Below are 20,441 nucleotides of genomic sequence, written 5' to 3' on the forward strand. Positions count from 1 at the left end.
GGCCCACACATCTGAGGGGTACCAAGTGCCTGACAGCCACCAGTTAATTGGGGCTTACAACAGCTCCATGAAGCAGATGAGCTGTTACAGCTGGAGCTCATAGGGCACAGAGAGGCCCGAGCCCCCCTCCATGGCAAAGTTCAACGTGGGATGGGTGTGATGGGGCCAAGTGTGCAGTGAAGCATTTATGGGTTCCAAACAACCCAGCTAGCACGACTGGAAAAGACAAGGAGCTGGGATAAGGCACCCATGTCCCTTGCTGTGCCTCTGAGCCACTCGCCCACCCGCGGCGAGGGAACAGGATGAGGAAGCTATTTTCATCCCAAGTATCTGGAGCTTACAAACACCCGCTGCAAATGCAGTGCCTTATCAAAACAGGTGAGAGCCAATGCCAGCTGACGTTCCCATTTCTCTGAAGAATTCAGCCACCAGATTTGGTTTTTAATTATTATTTTTGAGCAGAGCATTTACATGTCTGACTCTAAATAGACTTTGGCATTTCTGCAAAGGGACCAAATGCATGACCTTGAGGTCTTGAAGAGTGATGGGATCAGTCCAGCTGCCCTTGCCTTTCCTCTGGAGAGGCCTCTTTAGCAAGGCAGGCAGACCCCTGGGAATGGGCTCAGGAGGGACAGGCCCTTACAAACACAGTGTATTTTCTCCAAGGAACCAGGAAGGAAGAAAACAGCTATGACAAAAAGGCCAAGGAGCAAGAGAAGTGCCCGGGCAAGACCTGGCGAGGGGAAGCGAGCACGAGCCCAGCCTACAGAAGAGTTTACGTTCCCTTTGAAGAGAAATATTCGGGCTGTCAGGTAAAACAGAGATCTAACCTGTGGGAGGACATAAGATGCTACCTTGAAGAATCTGACTATTACAGGATTAGCAGCTAGGATCCCTCCCTCTGAGGACACCGAATGCCAAAATCTGGCCTGAGGCTTTTAGGTGGTGAGGTTTGTCCAGGCGTGTCGGCAGGAACTCTACAACATACAGAGGAGAAATACTGTCCAAACCTGTATTATCTAAACAGAAGTGCCTTTAAAATACTAAATATTTCTTTTAGAGGATAGGAAAAAAGACAGAGGAATACCAAGCCAAAATACACACATTTCTTTTGGGAGTAAAACGTGCCCCTCAAACACTTGAATTCTACTGTACAATGTATTTATACCATGTTTAAGAAACATTTGTCAAGCACATAAAAACCCCCAGAAGTTCACTGTCACACAGCTTAATTCCCTATATTCTGCCTACATGCACATATAGGGCCAGTTTGTTAGGGGGTGGAGGTGTGTAGCAAAGCACAATCTAGCGAGACATGACACCATAACGGTGAACAATAAAAGCAAGCGCAGCATATGTGCTGGACATTTGGTGAAAATAACCCAGCCACAGCTCCAACTTTGGTACATTTTCCTGTGTGGAAGTTGGTAATTCAGTTTCTGCTCTAATTCAGCTCAGACAACAGTTAAGTTGCTCACAACTCTCCCCTGATAATTATTTGGGAATTCTGAGTCTCTAGGAAATGTATATTTACTTTTCAGCCCTCTCCTTATAGAGCCCAACAAGCTGAAATCTAGGGGGTTTCTTCTTCTCTTCATGTTATGGTTTTTTCTCCATCTAGCAGCTAGGATTCTCCCTGGCTATAAGATCTGAAATGGTAGCAATAATTGTATTTTCTATTTTATTACTTGTAATTGCCCCTTTGATCAGAATCCTATGCCATTTAACCACATTTATATGGTCATCCTGCACATAGGTTCTAAATACAGAACGAATTATTTTCCAAGGGAAAACTATAGGAGCTGGGTTTCCCTTTACTGCACACACATGGAATCCCATACATTTGGCACCAATTTAGGTTATTATCATTTCATGCTTCCTTTTTATATTTGTTTCACTGTAAAAGCAATATAAAGCTCCCCATTCACTGGGAGCTGCTCATTCCTTAGCACTGCCTTCCCTCATCAAGCCTGTAGCACACCCACCCTAATTCAAACTCCTTTGCCAAAGGAGATACCAACAAACACATGAAATATCCCAGAGCTGGAAAGGCTGCACTGAGGATCTCAAAGCTTTGCTGATCGTACACTGCAAGCCTTACCCCAGCACGAAGCCTAGGAAACTCTTCGTGCTCAACTTTGCTGTTTGTCCCAAAGTCCAAGAGTTTGCAGAGACAGGCAAGGCTCCCCAGCTGGCAGACTGCCTCCAGGACAGGCTCTGTCACACAGAACTGACTGGCTGCCCCATCTCCAACAGCTCTGGCCATGTCACCAAACTGTTGGAGCTCTCCTGGCTCAAGGCTGCCCCTTGCACACTGTTACCCTGCAGCAGAGGAGCACAAGGCCAGAAGATACTATTCTCCCCCCTGTAAAACAGAGGGCCATTGCCTGGGGCTAAATGGCTGTTAATAGTGGTAAAACCCTCACAGACTTCACAGAACTCAAACAGAGCTGCTTTTGATTTAGGCCATGCACCTGAAAGCAGATTTTTTTTATTCATCTTCCTCAAAGTGATGGTCATGGGAAACTACCTAAATAGCCAAGCCAAGAATTAACAGTTATGTGGAAAAAAAGAATATGGTCTTTTGAAAGATTATCCTTAGAGTAAGTGTTTCATCTGGGGAAAAACTAATGTGAAGCAGGCACATGTCACAAGGAAGAGCTGGTGACACACCAAGGTGTTCCTACCTGCATTGCTGCTCCCTATAGCCCCCAGGTGGTACAGGGGTAACAGGAGCAAAGGAAGGGGTTGAACTTTGTGCCTTATCTCTAACAGCTTTGCTTAAGTACCTTCACTGTCCTCCTTGAAGTATGTTTGTTCTTTGTGTTTCCATCACATTGCTTTGTCCATTCAGCCAGCTTAGAGAGACATCCACATCCTCCAGTCACAGGAAAAAAATGCTGCCAGAAAAGGGTGCATGCAGCCAGAAGAACTAAAGGCTCACCAATTAAAGAAACCCCAACAACTACCTGCCTTTCACTACTAGACTTTTGTGTACACTGAGGACCAGCAGCAACAAGCAGATCCACCTGGATTTCCAAAATATCCCTCTTTTCAGGATGCTCTCCAGGTGAGCCAGCTGCCTGCTGTTGGGGAACAGCTGTAGGAGGCTCCCTCATATGCTGGAAAAGCAAAGCATCTGTAGGTGCTTCCCAAGCTTCTCATCACAGATACCTATGCACCATCTACAGCCATGATAAGATGTGTTTACAAATAAGAACAAACTGACAAGTGTGGGAACAGGGAATCTTCACACTTTGAAACTTGAAGTCAACTTGGTTCAGTCAAACACAGAAAAGGCAGCAGCTTTGGCACTTGGGGTAATTTCAGTGACAGACAACTGTTCTCCTTAGCTACTGGTAAATACAATCACAAATTCCTAGAGCTTTTTCTCCAGATACTAATAGCAGACTCGATGCTGAAAAACACTACAGAGATAGAGATCAGAGGTCTATTTTTGTTTCTATGTCTTGACGCCGATGACTTTGATGGGATAAGTAAATTAACATATGATAAATTACTCTTTAATCTGTTGTAGTTATAGTTCTAGAGACAGGTTCAGTGGCTTTGCTCTCAACCACAAATATTTCTGTAAAGAAACACTTGTTTTGCTGGAAAGGGGTAAGAACAAAGCAGTTTGTAAACAAAGCTGGAAAAAGAGAAATCCATCTCCCACAAAGCTCAAAACTCCTCGAAATAACTTTCTGCAGAGACCTACCATTACCTAGGGTGAAAACTTCTTTAAACCCAGCAATCCTGAATTACACAGAAATACTCAAACAGGGCTGCACAGTACATCATCAGAAATGGTATAGCTTTTAATTTCCCACCTGATTGGGTTGAAAAGGTTCATATGTTGGAAAGTGTGGCAGGAGAAACTTACTGAAAATTGCAATCCAGGATCAGATTAAAGAGGGAGGATGATAAAGGTAAAATCTTCATAAATGAGTTTCTTTATCCAGAATAAACTCAAAAGGTCCTGTGAGGGGAGGAAGGATATGTGTTTCATTAGGACAAAGAGAGTAGGAAAAACTATGCCTGAAACCTCTTTTATGAAGAAGACAACTCTTACAACATGATTTCTTTAAGGGCAAGGTATTGAAATAATTTTGGAAGAAATATTTTTACCTCCCAAGAAGATTAACACTGAAGTTCCACACAGCCACCTGCAGCATTGCTTTATCCATAAAACATTAACAAGCACCAGAAGAGAGTCTCTTAGCCCAACTCTCAGTCCATCCTACTGGCATTGTCTGCTTGGGACAAAAATCCCTCCATGGCATGAGAGAGATGCTCACAATACTCATTGCTGCCAAATCTGAAGACATGACACATCCTTTGCAGCCACTGACATCCTAAAGCAACACATACATTAACTTTAGAGGGAAAACAAAGGGTTGAGCCATAGGGGTACTGGTAAAAAACCACAAATTCTCATGATCTTTAGAAGTCAATTTTTTTTCAGCATTATTCTAGAGAATTTCTGACTTTATGGAGTTTCTGGGGAGAGTCTGCATCACCCTGTCCTGTGAAAAACACTTTCTCTACCTGTGCCCTGGGTGGAGTCAGCTCATACCCAGTTTTGTCAGCAACCTGAGTAGCTCTGAGCTGTGAGCACAAAGGGGAACAGCTGCTGGGTATTGTCTCATAGGTGTGCTCGTGTATGACAGCCTCAAAAAAGGCACTGGGGAGGCCTCTCCTTTTCAGGATACATTTTGCTTTGGAAGCAGATCCCAAGATTTGACACTGCACACCGATGTAGTCCACCCTGAAGAAGTAGATGTCACCTTCTTAGCTTTGGTGCTGTGGGGGAAAAGCAAAGACTCCGTGAAAGCCAAGACCCACACCATGCTCCGTGTTTGTACACATCTCCTTGGGTGGTTTTCTTCACACCAGCCACGTGTAGATGTGTACAAGGAGAAATGAAACCCTGCATGTCAGGGCAGTTGGTGGCTGGAGCAGTGGACTTGTTGGGAATGATTCCTGGGGTTTTGAACTAGAAACAAGGGGTTCAACAGGGAAGTCAGGTCGCCATCAGGCAGCACTTCACCACAGCACAACCCCAGCCTGCGCTCATGAGTGGCCACGCTGCCATGGGAGGGCTGCTGGAAAACAAGAGGGCATGTGAGAAATGCAGAACTGAAACCAAGCATAGGTGACAGCCATAAAAACTGAAGGCTCATTAAATGCTGGCCAGGCAGTGAGCGTGGACCCTCCCATCTGTTTGCTGTGCCCCTGAGGGGGCAGAGGCCAGGGTGACATGCATGCCTTGGAAATCAGCAGCTTTTACACTGTTCACCCAGGAAGTTATTAACTTGCATGTTTGTGGGCAACTGCACAAGCTATTTTTGGTCATGAGACCCTGTGTAAGGAAAGGATTGCGAGGTTTTAATAATGATCTTCAGTTAACTTGGTTACCCACACAACAATGGCTTTCTGAGAGGCCAACTGCTGCGAAAAACTTGAGACGGGCTTTACTTCCAGAGGTATTAAACTATGAAAATATCTAACCATAATAGTAAGAAGCTATAAAAAGAGCCCTGTTTATTTCACATGATTTCTTTGTATGCCACAGTGTTATGAGAATACTTCAGCTCAATGACAACATGGTAAATTGGAAAAGATTAACTGTTGAAGTCAGCACTTACGCAGTTCATTTTTGTTTGGTATTGGCGATTTTTATTCTTTCAAAACCCAAGTTTTCACTAATATCAGCAGGCTCAACAACAGTTTTTTAAATTTGAATCTGCAATTAACCTGATATTAAGGTCAACTGATGTAAGGGCCATGAAAGGAGAAACTGGCAAATAAACAGAAAGAAAAAAATCTAATGCAGACTTCAATTTCACATTGCTGTACTTCACACAGGTAGATCTGGAGCCCACATACCCAATATGAGAAATAATCCAGTATCTCACATCTCTATTATATTGCAAATTGTATCCAATAACTTTTCTGCAACAGTGGAGCATCACAGAATACCCTACAGAGAAGGTCAAATGTTGTAGTATAGAGCTCTGATAGTGTCTTAGTTCATTCCTGAGAAATACCATGGGGCCTTACTGAAACCCTTTCACTATTAGGATACACCAAGAGAAAAGGGAAAAAAATAAAGATTGCATTTGTTTCTGGGAGGACCTGCTCGGCTCCACGGAGAGGACACTTCCACCCTTGTTAATCCCAGCTTCTTAAAGCAACACTCAGTAAGATAATGAATCCTTTAAATGTTACATCTTGTGTCTTGCATTATTGTGGTGCAGCAACTCTCCACATCAAACAGTCATCAGCACTATTACAAAGTGGGCTTATAAGAGACTGGCTGAAAAGGCGCTGTGTGAAAAGAAGTGGAAAATTAAAGCTGAAGCAGTCGAAGAAAGGGCTTAATTTACTGGCATGTACAGTATGCAAATGAGATTACTCTCAGCTTAACTGCATCATTTATGTCCATAATAACGGCATCATCATTACAGGGCTCAAATTAAATTACACCATAATTAGCATATCAAAGTGATTGGTTAAAGTTTAAAACAAATACCCAATTTTGTTAATGAACAGCTGTAATTGTCATGTACACTTCAATGAAAACTCCCTAAACAAATATATGTTTTAGAACAGAGAAAGATTTTGAAGCAGACAGGTCTGTGGCGGAGGTAAATTGCCTAAAAAAGAATGACACAGACTATTCTATTAATGTTAATATATGCTCATCGTTTTCAGGTAATAAAACATTCTATCAAAACAAGCCTTCGCTTCGTATTTTTTTGCCTCTCAACTCCACCACCACACTGGCAAATGTCAATGGGGAGAGGTGCTGGCCATGCCCAGCCTGCCCCACACACGGGACATGCACAGCCCCCACCTACACACCGAGGAAGGAGGACGAGGAGGAGGAGGAAGAAGATGAGGACGTCTCACTAACTCTACCCTGTAGACCAGGGCTGGAGTAAGCTGATGACATGATAACACATCAGGCAGCCTACAATTCAATTTACTCTAATCTAATCACATCTACGCAGCAGTTCCAGAGGTGGAACTGCACCAGAGAAGTTTTTTGCTGTTCTCGTCTCATTAAAATAAATAGGGAGGTGGGACCGGAGGGTTTGTCACTGTCAGCCTGGCAGCCAGCAACACATTTCCACAGATCCATCACTGCAAATGTACACAGCAAACACACAGTTAAAGCACTCTTCAGGCAGAATGAGCTTTAACAGAGGAGCAGGTCTGCTCTGTGATATTTTAACAACGCAGGTGAGCTATCCTATGCTTGCAGACCAGGCCAAAAGAGCCCGGTGCCACCTCACATATGGGGTAAAATAATCCCTCTATGTCCCCAAAAATGTTTACAGTGGTATATATTTGCTTATGTATTACCTAATATCACAGGAAGCAACACAGGGAGTATATTTTGTGCTAAAATTGGGAATGCACTTTCAAATATACTTAACAAGGAAATTGAATGTCTTATTAAATCCGTATTATCAAAACACTGTTCAAAAATTTAAAGAAAGTAGCTTTTCATTTTATTCATCGAGGAATCCATTAAAGCCTAAGCTCTGAAGTAGTATGTAAATTATGTGCCTTTCAAGGTAGAGCTAGGGCAAATTCACTCCATCAACTAATGATGAACCTCATTATGTGCAGGGAGTATTCATAATGAGGAAACAAGCCACCCGCCATTCCATGTTCTAACATAAATCCCTGTAAAATGTGAATATCTCCACGTCTAATTAAAGGCTACTAATTCCTATCATCCCCTACAAGGCCCAAAAAGCAAAAACTAGAAATGTGTTTAAAAAGACACCCTTTCATTTTACAAAACACATTTATTTGTGTTTACCATTAGTAAGTTGCAATGTCTGTTTTTTTAAGAAAAATCAATCCCAGTTTTGTAGGATAAAAGTTTGCGGGTACAAAAGTTTATTTACATTATACGACTTAGTCTTGTATTTTAAAAAGAGTTTCTGGTTAGCACAGCTCAATCTGCACAGTTTAAGAGAAAAATAAATAAAAAGACAGAGAAATCTCCAGTAATATGTGAGAAATAATAATTTAGCAGGGAAAAAAAAAAAGGAACAGTTTTGCTATCCAGGTTTGCTCTGGAACTAAAGACTTCCTAAAAAAAAAATAAATCTAGAGATCCCATAATAACTGGGGAAAGCAGGCAGCAGAGACAGGAGGAAGGAGAGCCAATTAAGCAACCAAGTATACAACAGGTATTTAAAAGATTTTCTGAATGATACTCAATTTAGCAAGAAGATGCTTCCCCCCCAAAATCCCATAAGAATTAGGGATTGAAGACAACGCTGCTTAATGCAAGCTGGAAGAAAAGTGCTCTTCCACAGACTTACCTAGATTTGATATTTATACCTACAAGCACAGCGTCCGCTCCTACGATCAAAACCACATTTCTTATTAAGTTACATAATACCCATCCTATGCATCGCCGTGAATTCATCTGCTCCTGCCCTAAATTATGGATTTGCTCTCTGTACTTCCCGGCATAGAAGTGGACAGGTTTGCCGACTCCCCTGAACGGAAGACGCATCACTGTTTCTTTTTCACTGCTCTGTATTAATATTTTCCTACGTGTTCAAAACAAACCGAGAAGCACAGCAAAACCTGAGAGCATTTCAGTTTGGAGGAGAAGAAAAGTATCCAATGAAGCTGAGCAACATGCAGGCTTAAAAAAGAATAAAAAAAAGAAAAACGATGGCATAAAGGGCTGGTTTAAGCAATGTGATAACTCCTTGCAGGGCAGGGAAGCACTTGAACAGTCGCAGAAAAGGCTGTGGTACCTTCAGATTATGTCAACCGAAAAGTTGAAATCCTCATGTAAAAATACCCCGCACGTTTCATCCCTAGAAAAGCTTATTTAGAATTCATAGAAATTCATAGCCGCTAAGAGGAATATGTGCTCATAAAATCACAAACGCAAAAAAAAAAAAAAAAAAGAGAAAAGAAAAAAAAAAACAGTATTTAAAAGAATAAAATAGAGCACGCAGATTAAAGTATTTCAGCAACGCAAATTTTCTAGAAATAGCTGGGCATTTTACAGGGGGAGGGAAAGGAGGGGGGGAATCCGGCTTCTTTAAGTTGCATAAAAATAAAACTACGCCGCGCCGCGCTGCTCCCCTGCCCGCCCCGCGCTGCGCCGGTGGGGTGGCGGTGCCGGGCTTATTTTTTTTTTTAGCTTTTTTTCTTCCTCCTTGTTTTTTTTTTTTTTTTTTTGTTTCCCCTCTCCCTTCTCCTTTTAGGTCAACCAGTCATGCACTGGGAAGACAACCCTCCAAAAATAACTTGTCCCTCCCCCGGAGCGCGGAGTTGAACAACCTACCTTTGTTCTGGCGCTGCGGCAGATAAGCGGCGGCTCCGCGGCGGGGGAGCCGCGGCCGCGGGGCGGCCCGGGGGGCTCGGCCGGCCGCACCGCCCGGCAGCGCTGCGCGGCCGCGGAGCGCTCCCGCCGCCGCGCCCCGGCCGCGGGGGGATCCGCGGAGCCGCCCCAGCCCCGCCGGCCGCCGCGCAGGTTACACGCGGCGGGGGCCGGGTGCCGGGAAAGGAAGAGTTCGGCAGGATTTATTTGACACTTATTTTCCGGGCAGCCCTTTTGTGGAGTTGCGCCGTTTGTTTCTTATTGTCTGAGCAGCAGTTGGAAGCGTCTCCCCGAGGGGGCCCCTCAGCCCGGCTCGGCCGCTTTGACAGGGAGGTAACCATATTAGGATGTGTATGGCAAAGTAAACAATAACAGAGTTGCAATGAAATGGAATTTTTTTTTTTTCTTTCCCCCCCCCCCACCTCCCTCTAATAGTGTTGGTGTCAGTCCTGTTTTTAGCCTTTTCCCACCAGTTTTGTTTTCTGGCTTAAACTGCTCATCTCTTAAAAATTAAAAAATATACATTAAAAAAAAAATTAAAATAATGGAGACGCAAAGGGGGGTGAAGGAGAGAGGCAAGTGGTACCAGCTTCCCAATCGCTCACCGTGAGGCTGCTGGGAATGCTTTGGGTCGCAGTGGGAAAAGAGGGGGGGGAGCACTTTTAATATCCAAATAAAGACATGTCAGTTTCACAACTGAGGAAAGAAATACAATTTATGCTTGCATGCATTGCCGAGACACACAGCAGGAAAAGGGGGTTACTGGGGACGGGAAGGACAGACACTAAAATTGCAATTTTGAAAGCAGGGGTCAAGTAGAGTAGAAAAGTCCAGTCGTGTTTTGCACAATCGCAGTGAACCGGTGGGATGAGCTAAGTTGTGCAAAGCCTTGCAAGTCTGCTGGCTTTAAAGCTCTGAAATCACTGTTTTTACAGGATAAAGCACTTTCAGCAAATTGTAAAATGCAGGTGTCAAGTTAGTCGGTTTAATCAGAAACAGAGCTCAGAGCAGCCGCCATGCAAAGGCTCCCCTACCAGCAGTCGAGAGAAAAGTTCTGCAGCAAGAAATCACTGTAAGTCAAAAAATATTATTTTAATGCCTGAATTCCACATCCTAAGCAAATCACCAAGAACAACAAGTGTAGCATCTCCTCACACTAAGGGATGAGGCAGCCACTGGTGAGTGCTGCCTGCCGAGGCTCAGCACTACAGCCAGCCTTGGAGGGGATCACAGCTAGAAGATGAAACAAGTTTACACGTCTGGGTGACTGTGGATGGGGGCAGCTCTCTCGTACGACAGTCCAACACGAGCTGTTGAGCTGTTCACACCGCCAGCCAGCATCCTCCATCGAGCAACAGCCGGCAACGTGGAGCGCGCCGCTGGGAAGGGCTGACAGGAGAGCGTGGATGCTCTGCCCGTACCAGGCACCGCCGTGATAAGACACAGCACGAGGAGAGAGGTTGAAGGTAGATAGGCAAACAAAGTTGCTATGAGATCACACACTTAATTTAGAACAAAGGCAACGTTTCTCTGACAAATAGGATGCACACTTACCCTGCCAAGTTCGCTTGTATTCGGCTAATCCGCAGCAATCAGAACATCAGTGTTGACATCTAATGGTACCTACAAGCACCTCTCTGCCTTTCCACATGGCGTAACCCTGCTCCGTTAACACGCTTTAAATTTTTCAACCATCTTGTTTAACCTAAACATCTATGAAATTACACAGTGCGCTACTCATCCGTGCCGCGCGTGCAACCCCCCCAACAAAAATAAAAAGTTAACACACTGATACCAAAATCAATAAATCACACGACCAAGTAGCAGTTCAAAAGTTCAAAGACATGATGGCCAGTTCACTACGTCGCAGCACTCAACCAATAATAACTTGACTCCATCACTCCTCATAGTATAGACAATTTCATGGCATCATTTTCATTAGCCTGTCTCAGTGAAAATTGCTAGCTATTTATGTATACGCTAAAATAAATTAGCCATTTCATCGAGCACCGTGATTCTTATAAAATACATTAACACAATACTCAATTTTCCAGTTGGAGTAAATAAATAAATCAATAAATTCAATACCGAGTAATTTTTATTTTTTTCGATTGTGGAGCTTCAGCTCTCAGCATAAGTGTTTTTATTGGGTTTATTTGTTTCAATAAAAATTGAAATGGGCCAGTGATCTTAGCAGTAAGATCTGGGGGGGGAAAAAAACAGCCCAGCCCTATCTAATATCACAAAAGTATGCTGTGCAGTTCAGCCAAATGGTAATATATAATTTTAGGGCAAAAATAATTTTCATTACAGTTATTAAGCCGCCTCTTAATTTTGAAAGGTTTTTCTCTCACCTCATGCATTCTCCAGCCCAGGAAGAAGCCCCTGGGCTCCCTTGGAACGGGTTCTGGTCCTGCACAGCCCATCCACCTGGGCTGGAGGCAACCCCATGCCACCTTGGAGCTTCCATGGGGAAAACTGGGGTAGAAAAGTTGCCAGCACTCATGTTCACTATTTTTAAGCACTTACAGAGTATAAGATTCAACATGACTTTGATACCAAGGATAAGACAGGACCCAATGATAGGGCAGGACAGGAGGATGGGGAAATGCTGGAGAAGAGTTCATGGACACTCCAAGAACTTAAATCCTTGAAGGAGGCTGTTGTGTCTGGCCCTTTAGGGCTGTGTTGCCCTGTAAGCCATGGCCAGTAGATCACAGGCTGCTGGGTGGTGACATCCTACAGTGCAACTCAGGTGTCCTTTGGGGACCTCATGTGTGGCTTACAATGCCTCATGCTCTAGAGAGATGCACCTGAGGAGTCCATTCCCCTGCCTTGGGTCAAACACATATCACATCAGGGGATGGGCAATGGGATGATTCAGAGTTTGGCCCTGCAGAACACTCACACATAGACAGGAACCTGCTACTGTAACCTCAGAGCAAAGGAGGAGAGGAGACCCACCAAGCCCCCAGCAACCTCCTCATCCTTTAAAACAGCCCTTCTCTACAAGTCTAACACTTCACTGCAAACCAGCTGCTCTGCAGTGAGGACAAGAACCTGTAAGGACAAAACCAAATAAAATATGTGACATGAATTCAGCCTTAGCAGTGAAAACACCAAATACATTAACCAGCACACACCATCTAGGCCCATAATGGTTCAACGTAATTCCTTAGAAAGGCTGATGTGAATAGCACAAATTGCAAACTGCTTCGTGCTAACAGGAGGGTACTTTTTGTTCATATTCACTCTTTAACCTAATCAGAAGAAAAGTAAATATCAGGTCCAATTTTAATGAGTGACTATAAATAAAAGCTTTTATGCAAAATGCACGGTTTGCAAAGATAACGATTTTAAGGATGATGTCACTAGTGACCTACTGAACTACATGGCACATGTCAGACAGATGTCTGTTTCTTAAATTGCAGTAATAAATTAGTAGCCACAGAATCTGTTCTGTTGAGAAAACGTGAAGCTTTCCCATTCAGATAAAGTTAAACAATTGTTTCAGTTTAGGTTCATGAGTTAAGGTTACTATTGACAGGGGCATCAGTGCAGGCCCAGATTCATCTGCCTCCTCTTCCTCCAACCCCTGTGCAGCATTACTTCACCCCAACAGAATTCAAGACTAACACACACTGAATGCCTTCCTCTAACTTTACACTGATTAAACTATTAGTATTTAAAAGTATGATACTTGCACAGGTGTTGCCACTAACACCAGCCAACATACCATATCCCATCCCCATTACCTTGTTTTCAGTGGACTTGTCAAATTTTAGTCATTTTGTACTGAAGCCTGCCCTTGCTGAGCATTCACAATCCAAATTCTGGCCAAAAAAAAAAATCCAAAACTCCTGAGGGTACTCCTGAAAACAAGGAACATCACTGATCTACCATGGTGAGCAGCCCCCGTCACCACTTCTCTGAGAAGTCACCAAGCTCCCACGTGCCGGAGAACAGACATGAAAACAGGCAGGTAAAAAACCTTGTGGGAGGCAGGTGGATGGCACCATTCCCCACCTACTGCCTCGTCCTCTTCCTCTCTGCCCCCCAGCAGAGGGACAGACAGGGGTACAGGAAGCCACCTGATTTGAATAGAGAGGAGACATGGCCAGCTCGGAAGCAGGAAAATGAGCAGACAGGGACAAGAAAGCCAGAGAAATGAACCATGACTGCCTAAGCATGTCACTTATTTCATACTGAGGGTTGCTTACATTTTTTGGCCATTACAGAGTTTAGTTCAGTTTGGAGCATTTTTGGAAACCTGTAGCTTGGCCAATCTGAGAACAGAATGTGCAGGTATATCCAAAGCAAAATCCTGGACTTCAGTATGACCTCCCTCTCTGTTTCACATTTTAGCCTTAAAACATGGAAAATCCTAAGGCTGCTTGGCTAACTGGTGTTTGTGTTCTCACTCAGCCAAGCATCATCTATTTCACTAATCCTTTTCTGAGAAACAGCTGCCAAGGCCTTCGTGGAAAGTTCTGGACATAGAAAATTTCAGCCCAACTGGATTGGCTTTTAGTCATACTGTGAATACAGGGTTTTTCAATGGGAAGTGTGGGTCTCTACTCTGGAAGTGTTTTGCTTTTTAATAGAAACAACATAAGGACATAAGGGACTGCCTTGTGTCAGTAAAGAAAATAGAAATTACTTTTTCTTTCCTAATGCTATTTTGCTGGTTATCCATGAAACATCAACTTTGTCTTGTCACTTATCATCCCATGCACAGCACTGGTAAAAAAGCTTTATGAAAAAAAGAAAAAAATAATACAATTTAAAAAAAGACAACACAACTAGGTAGTGAGCTCCATACAGGAGGGAGCAATTCATTACCGAGACTTCCCAAAGGTAAATTGCCTTCCTCTCCTTTCAAACCCCAAAAATCAACCCCCGGGAAGGGAAGGGAAGGGAAGGGAAGGGAAGGGAAGGGAAGGGAAGGGAAGGGAAGGGAAGGGAAGGGAAGGGAAGGGAAGGGAAGGGCCCGTGCACTGCCAGGCTGTGTGGAGACTCTCTGCTCCAATGCTCACAAAGATTTCTTGCCGGGTAGAGCTCCAGAGGAGCCTGAGCTTATGATAAGCAACGGCATACTTAACAGTTACATGTTACCATTCATGATAATGCAATATTTCATTTGGGTGATTTAGAAGTCCCTCTTGACCAACTTACAGTGAGACACCAAACGCTTCATCAATCACAACCATTTTTATACACAATCCAGAGCAAAAACTACAGGGAGAGTTGAATTTTCAGCAACTCATTGGGGAGGGAATTGCTACTAGCTCTGAAAATCCTCCTATCTCACCAATTTTTATGTTAGATTCAAATATATTTTCTTTCTAAGCAGCATTCCATTTTCCTGCCTCTCTCTGCCGCGTTTCTTATCGTGGCAGGGTGAAAGAGTATCCAATTTAATATCTGTTTTGCAGGACAGGAGATTTTTTCATATCTTATGCACTAAGGAAAGCTGCAGGGGATGGCTTAGCAGGCTGAGCATCACGTTTTAAATACCTAGACTCCCTGGAACCACAGATCCCATCAGGTTGACTGAGCCCTTCATGTTTCTGGGGTAGATAAATTAAGTGTCACGCTGTTTACTTTGTTGGGGTCTGTTCAATGAGGCCTCTGCAGTAAAGGTCCTGTCTGTTCTGCATGGAGCTGAAGGTTAAAGTCTCATGGTTAAGACAGAGCACCAGGTGCCACCTTGATCTCACTAACTAATGACAATTTTGCCATTTCTGTTAAGAAAGACAATCCAGGGATCTGCCCCCAAAACTTGCTTTACGTTACTGGATGACTGAAAATTATTCAACGGCTTATCGGCCTCGGTTTTGGTGACTGTTAAACGAAAAAAATACATCTACACCTCCCAGATGTTTAATTCATAAGTTATACAAAACTGTCAGATCTATGGATGACAGAAGAGAGATATTCATCATTTTTACAGCCTGATTTCTGTGGTTGGAGGTAACCCTATGTTTCTGCAAAGTCATACCCTCTTCCCACTCCTCTGCGCCACACGATAGCAGTGGCTGAGCCCATTGACATTAATGGCTCACAACAGAAGCTTCTTAGAAATAAATCACTGGAGAGGAGTAGTACAAAATAATCAGGAAAGACAAAAAAATAAGAAGAAGAATCACAAAAGTGAGACCTTTCATGGCCTGTTGTGTAGACATGTATCCATCCTCACAAACACAAAAGCCTCCTCAAATCCAGAAACCTAAGGGTGGTCCCTCTATCTCCAAAAGGTCTGATTCATGGAGAACAGACTCAGTGTTGGAGAAAACAGGATGCCTTGAGAAGGGCAGCTGTAAATATGCACCAGGAACCTATTCCTGGCCTTACTCTCAGCTTTGCAGCTGCCATTATTTTACTGGATTTAGCTACACAGAAGATTCTGGGAAAGGTGAGTGAAAGGAAATAAAATGGAATGATAGAAAAAAAAAAAATACAGTTCTTCAAAATAATTTCCCTTTTAAGTAGAAATTAGGCAGAAAAAAAAATTTCCTTTTATATTGGTTAGGAAAACAACTGTGTTTAATTTGTTTCCACAACAGCTGACAGTACACATTCCCTGTTTAGGGTACCAGAAATAATCATTATCACTCTTAGAATGTGTGTTATGGTGACATACCAGAGGTTAAATGTGGCTGTTGGCTTTACTGGCTGCAATTCCTTCTCAGGTGGTTTAGCACAACTCCCATATTTTTCTTCTCAAACTACCCAAAAACCTGCTGGAGTTCCAGCCTACGGACATTACTAGGATTAAGTAAAAGAGGTAGAAAAGACTCTTTCAGCTCTATTTACACATAACTACATTCAAACCAGGTTTTAATAGAGTTTGGCTACTAGACGACATATCAAACTGATTTTTGAAAACACCTCATATTGCATCTAAGACATCCAAAGATACTGTTTGTATTGCAAAGGGGAAAACTCCACCAAGGAAAGGTACCAGACAAATAACATTGGGTATGGCCTGTTTTTACTGTTGTGTTTGATATATTTGTTTTTAGAGGCAGGACAGACGTCCTTCGAAATGGTGATCAAGATATTCCCTGTCAAACCAAACCAAACCAAACCAAACCCAATTCAACCCAACCAGCACAATCTGCTAAAAAGAATGAGGACTTTGCCCCACATCCACCTATTGTTCCTGGAATTTCACTGTTCGTAAGTTTTCACCGCCTTAGTTAATTATGTGCAGGTCTGCCCTACATACTCCAGCTCTAGCAGGGGACAGAGCTAAAGGAGAAAAAGTAAGGAAGGTCAGGAGGTGGCTGTGCAGTAAAACTAAACCAATTAGCACAGGTTTTCCTCCAAAACTGTTTTGAAATAATTATTACAGCACCTCATTAGCTTGCACTTTGACAAGAACAAAAACTCCTGATCAAAGTCCTGTCCCCAACAAAGCCCTTGCAAGGTGGCTGGGTGGCAGGTGTGTCTCCAGACTCACAGAGAATCATAAAATCCTTAAGGACAAGGGGTGGGAGCAAGATGATGGAGGTGCACTGCTGTCCCACACATTCATCTCTTGGCCCCAGGGACACAGAGTCAGCCGTGGAGCTCAGCCCTTCCATCTTCCTTGGCTCAGTCTAACAAGATTCCCTCCATATTCCCATTTGCCCTCTTTGTGCTCTTCTCTGAGCAGAACACAACTGGCCCAAAGAGGTGCCAGCTGCCTGAGGCACCAGCAGCTCTTTTATCAAACAGGCAAGTCCTTCATGGCCAGCACATCCCTGAATGCACTGAACTGTGCCCGGAGACCCCAGCTACGGGTCCCGGCTCAGGGAGTGAAGCAGAAGAGATAATCATTGGCCTTGACTGCAAGCTCCTGTTTCAGTGCTTCGAGTCACTAGTGGTCAGCAAGGAGACTTTTGGATGTGCTGGTGTACCCAAATGGAAAAAGCTGGAAGGAAAAGCAGGAGTCAGGGCTGTGCCTCCTGCTATCCCCAGGGTGAGCCAGGGTGCTCTCCCTGGCAGGGGGCTCCCAACAGGGCTTTTTGATGGCTGGTCACACCTGCTACTTCAAATCAACAAGCAAACCAAAGTGAGAAATGGAAAGGACAAGGTGAATTGTCGATGAAAGTGAAATATCCCTCCTCTCTATCAGCTCTGAGGGGTAGAGGATGAAACAGGATGAAACTGGTTTTGGTTAAAGCTGTAAAAGAATCGCAGGGAGAGAGCACTTACAGAGAAATGTATTTTCATGTAAACTTTTATGCCCCCATCCCTTGTAGCTGGACATCAGGGAGGATGTTAATAAACATCATCAGGGGGAGAAAAACACAGTAAAAAAAGAAAATCAGACTACAAACCCATCTTTTCCAAGATGTTCAAAATAGCTTTGCAGCTATATACTGCAGGGAGCCGAACACACTCAGATACAAGTTTGCATCTTAAACGTAAGCGCACATACATACAAACAAGGTTTTGCAGATATTTGTTAGCTGTACTACAAGATTTTCCAGGACTGGTGCTGCAGCTTATGTTACCGTGCTTTTATATAGCTGCAGATCAGCCCCCTAAGAAGCAGCCTTGGAGAGAAGCTGAAATAGTGACAGTTTGTGTTGCTGGGGATATTTCTGAGACGCAGTTGCTGTTTACTGTGTTTCTATTTCCAATCAAGCTGCAAAGTCCACCCATAAAACATGAGGAGGCATTTCTTTGGGTGTGGGAGAGAGCAACACGCACACAAGGAGGACCAGCTCTTCAGCTGCTCCACCAAAATACTCTTAGCCCTATCTGCAGCACAGCATTTGGCCCATGAAGAAGAAAACTATAGCCAAAGTCCCCAGCTACAGAGCTTCTCTCAGTATATATTTATGCACAAAGCTCAAATAATTTAATACCACGCCTCACTAATCATGTGAATGCACAATTCTTGCAGGGGCAAATGGTTCTTTTATCTCCTGCACCTCTTGCTCTCGGCTGGAAAAGGTGCCTCAGAATCTTACTGGCACTTTTAAAGGTGGCACCTACCTATCTGTGGCACAAAGAGTCCAATGTGATTCCTTGTAGGCTCCCCAGAACAGATTAACCCCCCCTACAAGGAGTCAAAAACTAGTTCTAATGATGGTAAATCACGGCATGTGGCCAATTGGACAACTTCCTTCCACTTCAGAGGGAAAATTGGGTGATACACTCTGGAGTATACTCTCCTTGGTACGCTCCTGTTACCTGTTATTGCTAATGATTGTACAAAGTGTGAGAAAAATACTACAAACACCTAAAACAAAGGAAGATCTGTCAAGAATATGCAAAAGCATATGCAAAGGGATCTAAAAAGTATTTCAACATAACACAGTTTTCTTCCTTATTCCCTTCCTTACTTAAAAAGCAAGAGGCGTGCAGGATTGCAAAAACATACAATGTGCCAACAAATGTACAAACTACAGCTCATGAAAAATAGTGAAATGGAGACCCAAAATTTGAGGCCAGTACAAGTTCATAATATGAACTGGAGATCAGAAAACTGGCTCCTAAGTAAGAAAAAAAAGAACACCAATTCCATTTTTTTCTAAGAAAACCATTTCCTACCAACTTTGAAAACAAGAATGCCTACAGTGATCTGGGCTCTCTGTGATGGTTTTGGCTTGGCTCCCTTGCCCCTCCTCAGCTGCATGGCCAAATGTGAGTCTATCCATGAGGTTCAGAGAGTTGTGTTCTTCGTAACCTTCCACTTAATGCTTCCAAGTTTAGCCTGCAGTAAAACACCCTTTCAGAAATTTCCCTTATTCTTCATTACTTCTAAGGTGAGAGTTTACATTTCAGCCTGTATCTGCGATGCCAGACTACTGCAGAAGCATGACACTGAGTTAAATAGACTGGGGTTTAGCCTTTTTCTACTTTTTCTCAGATTTTTAATTTATTTTTTTAGAACCATTACAAGAGCAGCTCAGTGGCTCTTAAAAGTGCCATAAGCTCTTGGCTGAATTTTGATGCCTAGACACGAAATACAGAGGTGATCTCTTGGATGCAAGATTTGCAACGGCAACTTGCAACTGTCCATTGTGGGGGGGCAGTATCATGACTAATTATTACCTTCATTAAACACCCAGTGACAAGTCCATGCTGTCACCACATCCCTCCAACGCTCATGAGTATGAAGAGAGATGGGGTGAGAACTGAAAGCGCCCTGACTGCTCCTGAAAAACTGTTCTCCTTCCAACCAGCTGCTCTTCCAAGCCACAGGACTCCTTCCAGTGTGGTTATAGGCTCCACCTCAGTCTGGGCTGGTCAAGATGAATCTTGCCTTTGAGCAAGCAAGAAAAATTCACAAGGCAGAAAATCAGATTTGGAAACGAAATGTTTTGTAATCTCCTGCCATAATATTTGGCTAGCAGGCAAACTTCCAACCTTTTCAATAGCAAAAAAACAGACAATTACACTGTCTTCTACCATCTCCTGGTGTATTAAGGCCAGAGTGTGATGTGATACCACACACACTTAAAAAGCTGTATGAACAGAAGGGAGTGATGCACCCATGCACAGTGGTAGGAGACAGCAAACATAGCACATGGAGTAAAACAGAGCCAGAAGAACTGCTTCTGTTACACAAATTTCTCCTCTCATGCTCCCTTGCCAAACTGGACACAGCTCCCTGGCACAAGGAACACCTCAGTGATGTGTGGTTACTGCTGCTGGAGATGACTCTCTGCACCAGGAGAACCTGGAGCATCCAACCTTTGGCCAAAGAAGGGCACGAGACAAGGAAAAAAGAAACACCAAAGCCAACCAGCAGTGCTGAGCATATGACCAGCTCTGGGTATGACTGGGTTATTGTACTCCTCTTATCAGCACACACGAGTTCAAGGTCAGCCTTGATGCACTCACTGAAAACTGACACTGCCTGTGTCCTGCAGTCAGCACGGCTTCAAACCAAGGCTTCCAATTATTAGCAGTTATTTTGTTTATTATTGTGGGGCCTCAGGACAAGCAAAAAAAGGAGCCCCATTGCGCTCAGCATCATACAGAAATGCTTAATTAGCCTCTTCATAGGTTGTTCCCTTCAGCTTCTTTTAAACAAGATATTTTCAAATATAAATAAATTCAAATTTCA

The 20,441-nt window shown here is 43.5% G+C and overlaps 1 protein-coding gene across 17 annotated transcripts in view; it reads right to left on the bottom strand.

Moving 5' to 3' along the window:
- Nucleotides 1–20,441, bottom strand: part of FOXP1 (forkhead box P1) — a 380,080-nt gene that overhangs the window by 187,712 nt on the left and 171,927 nt on the right. The window contains exon 1 of one of the 17 annotated variants that reach the window (XM_021550666.2): nt 9,335–9,376. The exons of 15 other annotated variants lie outside the window; for them this stretch is intronic. The gene's annotated coding sequence lies outside the window, so the exon portion shown is untranslated. Of the gene's footprint in view, nt 1–8,795; nt 8,926–9,334; nt 9,377–20,441 lie in introns of those variants that run through there. One more of the 17 variants, XM_021550685.3, reaches the window with a different exon arrangement.

The sequence above is a fragment of the Lonchura striata genome, chromosome 12 (assembly GCF_046129695.1).
Source record: "Lonchura striata isolate bLonStr1 chromosome 12, bLonStr1.mat, whole genome shotgun sequence".
NCBI lineage: Eukaryota > Metazoa > Chordata > Aves > Passeriformes > Estrildidae > Lonchura > Lonchura striata.